Here is a 5,482-nt window from a genome sequence, read left to right as displayed (position 1 = left end):
GTCCTGGTGGTCACACGTGGTGATGAATCAATGCAGAGGACCTGATGGGCTGCAGTTTCTGCTGGCATTCCACCTGCTTTCTGTCCAGCTCTTCTTCCCAACACTGGTCTTACAGACCAACACTGGCCCCAAGCCCAACACGGGATCCTGGGCTTCAGGCCCACAGGCGTGATGCCTCCAGAGGGGCAGCTGTTTCCATGAACTTAGAGAGGGCTTCCGTGACCTTCTCCACAGCTACGGGAAGGTGGGAGCAACTCATTCCACCCAGGGCAGTTATAGGAGGGCATCCAGAGGGGTGTTTGATTACATATTTTTACGTTTATATCCCTAAACTATTATACATGTGCCCTGTTGATCTGTTTGGGTTTGAGAGAGAATTTCAGGCAAGGGAAGACAAGGCTGCAGTGCTGTCATTTGTAGGGAGTTGTTATAGGATTCAGTTCAGTGGGTCTCAGCCTATTTTCTTCAAACAACTATAACGTGATTAAAGTAGCTTGTTATTACAGGGAGAGCTCTCCAGGTACAACTGTTAGTCCCTCTCAGATCCTGAGAGCTGCCCTGCAGGAAGCCCATCTCTCTGGCAGTTCGTGAGGAGGAAATGCATTTACAAGTGGCAGCCTTGTTTATGAAGAGTTCTCTCCGTCTGGCTGAGGACAGCGCCGCTCTGCTTTACTAAACATTTTGAGAAGCGTGACCAGTGCTTTTAAGGAATTGGTGCAAACCCTGTGTCTTTCCATTCATCTGACGTCTCACAGAGCTCCACGTGCCCAGCCTGCCCTTGCGCCCCTAGGATGGGGACAGTGGATCTCCCCCAGGACAGGCCCTGTGCTGCCACAGATGGTGACCAGAAGCTCCTTCTGCCCCCAGGGACTACAGGGTCATGGTCCAGTGTGGAGGATTTCATTTTTAGTAGATTTCAAACATCTTACTTGGAACCTTAATAGAACTGAAGTCTATGAAGCATAACAACCACAACAACAAAATAGTGGTTCTGACTGAAGCAAGGGAGTAGCCCTGGAGCCACCCTCTTTGGAACAAAATTCGAAGGAAACAGGTCTTATGAGGGAGGGTGAAGATGCCGCCTGAATTTTGGAACAAAATTTGAAGAGTCCTTAGCGTGGTGGCCCAAATGACGCTGTGGACAGAAGATAATCAAGTCAGTCTCATCTCCTACATCCCTTCCTCCAGATGTTGTCTTTTCTGTTCAAGTACACACCTCCAGAGAAGGGGGTGGGGATGCTGTCCCATATGAAAGCTGTCCATTCAACTTACTTTCCCTTTTAAAGTATGAAAATTTACTCTATGTTCACTTTACTTTCCAATCTCTTTCCATCCATATATGACCTCTGGATTCAAAACTTCACTCTGTGGAGACACATTCATCCCCCTCATTCCGATGGTTCTGTTTGGGGCCCCTGTTCCATTTATTTGCACTGCCCCTGCTGCCTTGAAATTGCCCTCAGTTGTTGATGTGTGTGTGGTATAAACCCCAGTAAGTTGCAAGCTCCTTAAGGAAGTCTTGAATGCACCCTGGCTTTCTCTCGTCCCTTCACATAAACTCACGGATGCAGTGGCCGACTGGCTGCCCCGTGGCATTGCCGTTATCTGGGAAGGCATCCCAGCACCCCTGTCTCCAAGGAGCGTGCCGTGGGGGCTTTTCTTTTTTGTTTTTGCAGCTTTTTCCAGAGTGGGGGGTAAATTTTATTTAGTCTTTCAAGGGCAGTGACTTGCTAGCTATTCTTGTACCCCCAGTTCATCACACAGTACCAGCCACAGAAGCTCAATAAATATTTGGTGACACAAAGACATCAGAGAAGGCTCTAATTTTCTACACTGGTTTCTCCTGAGCTTCCTGTTGTCAGAGACTCAAGGATGTCTTCGGGCCCAGCCTCTCTTGTCATTTCCGGGTTGCATGTAAAGCAAAATAATCTTTAGCAAGTGTAGGGGCACCTGTGTCTGGAGTCTTCCTCTTCCTCCAGGTGGAATCACAAGCTCTCCCACTGAAGACTTTGCCTTCTCTGATGAACTATCATCGCATCTAGGGCGACCAACCATCCAAGTTTGCTAGAGACTTTCATGGTTTAAAAACTAAATATCCCACATTCTGGATAACTGGATCTCTAACTTATCTGTAATAGTTTGAGCTGGGAAAGGGCAATGTACCTCTCTGTCCTCCTTTTTCTACCCAGCACTCTCTTACCTCATCATCCAGGACACCAAGCACAAGCTCTCCAGTCCCTAATCGTTAGGAAGAGCCAGTGATGCTTATGACATCTGCTTCCTGTCCTGCAAAGATCCCTGCGGCAGAGAAATACAAATGCTGCTATCCATCAATAACCAACGAAGGAGGGAACCTGCAGGAAGGAAAAGAGGCTAATTAACCTACCATATACGCGGTCCATTCAGCACAATGCCCGACACATAGTAACCAGCAACATGTCCTATTATTCCTGAGTGCCAGGTGCAGTCAGAGCAAATGGACCTTGCTCTCAATGGTCTCACACTCTAGTAAGACAGACAAGGGAAGAGATGAGTGTGTGTATTTTAAGGTAGATCTGACTTGAGGTATTAAAAAATGTAGCTGGCCAGGTGTGTGAGGTGCACAGAATTTTTTTGGAGTGAAGAAAAACTAATAGAAGGTTGAAGGTCTGCAGGGTGTGGTGGGAGGCCACGTGTGACCGTCTGTGGAGCAGTGAGCCGCTCGGTCTGTGACTGTCCAGATTTCCTGGTTTGTCCTCGGGCAACTCCCGCTTACCTCGTTTCTGATGGGCTGCTAAATCTGATTTGTGGCGAAAATGGAATTCTGCCGTCTGTCTGGAAATGAAACAGGAGGTTATTTCTCTAGATGCTCATTTCATTGATCTCAGAATGTGTTTTCAAGTTTGGGGAACTCTCATCATCTACAGCTAATGAGGACAAGGTTTTAAAAGTGGTTCATTCTCTGCCACTTTTCTAATTAGGTCAATAAACAAATACACTACAGAAATGCTCTCCGTGCAAGCTTTTGCTAGCTGTGCATCCAAAGACTGCCCTGGAGACCCTCGCTTTAATCAGATTCAGCAGGGGGTCTACACACTTCCATCGTCTGTAGAATTTTTCAGTGTCCCACTTCAGACGTGAGTTTAGGAAACTGGCTAATGCATGACGTCACAATGAAACACATAAAAATGTAGACTTCCTTTTCGTCATTTGGACTAGATCCTCACTGAAGCTCTGCTTGGTTCTCTGCTTTGTGAATATTTATTCCTCAAATTTAGGGAATTCAGTCTTGTTTGTCACAGCATCGTTGACAAGAGTAAGAATTGTCAATAGCTCGGATGTGAAAACACAGACTGGTGGTTAATCACAGGACACGTCTCTAGACCTGTGTGTATAGTGACCCTGGAAAGCAGCTGGTAGCAGGATATGTACTCTACGAATTTATTTTTGAATACATATTTCATTAGAAATAAGGATGTACTATTAATAGTGTTCACATAGCTTACATCTGAATTGTGGGAATATAATTTTTTTTCATATCTGAATACTCTATTTTCTGAATATCAGTAAATCACTGGTATATGAGTAACTAGCATAATTAAAGCTAAATAAAAAAGTATAAACTTGAAGGTGGAAATTATTTTCTATTCTAGCAGAGAATTGCTACTAACCCTAGTGCCCTAGTGCCCAGAAAGCAGCTCAGCATGGCAGGGGTGCTGAAGCCCTGGAGACCCAGTTCTGCTCCCTCATTTCATGATGAGGAAAGCAAAGCCCTTCAAGCCAGATGTCTTGCTTGAAGCCCTACGCTTCATCAGTGCCGTGACTGGGTTTCCTGACTCACATTTGAATAGCTTTCACATGCCTCCCAGTCTTAATGAGACCTGCTCACTTAAGTCCATCAACTTTGTGCCTCACACACAGCTAGAACACTTTGAAGAACACAGAATTACTTTTAAACATGGTCAGTACTCACCAACAAAAAGGTGGAAAATTTTTGGAAATTCCTGACAGCAGCGAAGCTTGACGTGTGAGGCTGACATGCCTGGGGTTGGGCTAGGACAGCCGGGTGACTGTATCCTCTCGCCACCCAGTCTCATCCTCCAGCACGATAGTTGAGACGTATGCATGTGGCTGTGTCAACAGAGAGTAGACAGCCACCAAATAAATAAATAAATAAATAAAAGATGAAACCTTGTCATTTGTAACAACATGGATGGACCTTGAGGGCATCATGCTAGGTGAAATAAGTCAGACAGATATCGTATGCCTTCATGCGTGTATGGAATATTTAAAAAAAAAAAAAAGAAGAAAATTAATGAACAATCCAAACCAAAGCAGACATACAGATACAGAGAACAGAGTAGTGGTTACTAGAGTGGGGGGGAGTGAGGTAGGGCAAAATAAGTAAAGGGGATCAACTGTATGGTGATGAATGGAAACTAAATTTTTGGTGGTGAGCAAACTGTAGGATATATGGAGGTAGAAATATAATGTTGTACACATGAAACTTACGTACCTCAATAACATATAAATCTTTAAAAAATGGGTGAGTTTCTCCACTATGAAAGGGAAGGCTGGACAGTTCCAGAAATTTACCAAAGCCTGCACCAAACTATGGCTAGGAATGTGTGTGTGAAATTATCATAAGAGCAGTGGTGATAATTCAGAAGAAGTTTCTCAGATGCTTAAAAGAATGATGAGTGCTTGCTTCAGCAGCACACATCCTAAAGTTGGAACCATACAGGGAAGATTACCATGGCCCCTGAGCAAAGATGACAGGCAAATTCGTGTAGCGTTCCATATTTTTCTATAAAATAATCAACAGGGACCTACTGTATAGCACAGGGAACTGTACTCAACACTCTGTAATAACCTATATGGGAAAAGAATCCAAAAAGGAATAGATACATGCACTTGTATAAGTGAATCACTTTGCTGAATACACCTGAAACTAATGCAACATTGTAAATCAACTATACTCCAACATAAAATTTAAAAAAAAAAGAATGAGGACGAGATTTCCAAGACCCTTTCCAGCGCTGTAATCCTATTAAAAAAGTAAATATCAATAAGAGTCTTAGCAAAACAAACAAAACAGAGAAAAGAAAAAGAAGAACAGTAAGTGGAAATGTAAAACCCCTTAAAGACCAGACGTGAAACTGGTACACTGCCATCTTCATCACATTGCTAGTCAAAGGCAATGGCAAAGCCAGCCCAGATTCAAGGGATGAAGAAACAGATTCTGCCTCTTAGTAGGAGGAGCTGCAAAGAACTGTGGGTGTGTTTGCTATCCATTACAAGTACATAAGGAAAGTGATCAGTTCCAACAAGAATAACCTAGTATGAGCCTGTATTCCTCAGGGTACCCAGCCTCTAAAGATGAGCTTGCATGTGAAGATGGGCCAGCTAAACAGCATGTAATAATTAAGTCCCAGACTCGGGATTTGGACTTGGACGGGACAAGGGCAGAACTGAGAACCTCGGTCATGATGTTTCACCCCTC

The 5,482-nt window shown here is 44.1% G+C and overlaps 1 non-coding gene across 1 annotated transcript; it reads left to right on the top strand.

Annotated features, from left to right (window-relative positions):
* Window positions 1-4,679: 4,679 nt before the first annotated feature.
* LOC130835438 (U6 spliceosomal RNA) lies at window positions 4,680-4,786 on the top strand. The gene has a single exon (XR_009048922.1). It is a non-coding gene; the product is annotated as a U6 spliceosomal RNA (small nuclear RNA).
* The last annotated feature ends 696 nt before the right edge of the window (window positions 4,787-5,482 follow it).

This window comes from Hippopotamus amphibius, chromosome 13 (assembly GCF_030028045.1).
Source record: "Hippopotamus amphibius kiboko isolate mHipAmp2 chromosome 13, mHipAmp2.hap2, whole genome shotgun sequence".
NCBI classification, from domain to species: domain Eukaryota; kingdom Metazoa; phylum Chordata; class Mammalia; order Artiodactyla; family Hippopotamidae; genus Hippopotamus; species Hippopotamus amphibius.
The sequence above is the reverse complement of the archived record's forward strand: the minus strand, read 5'-3'. Positions and strand labels throughout refer to the sequence as shown.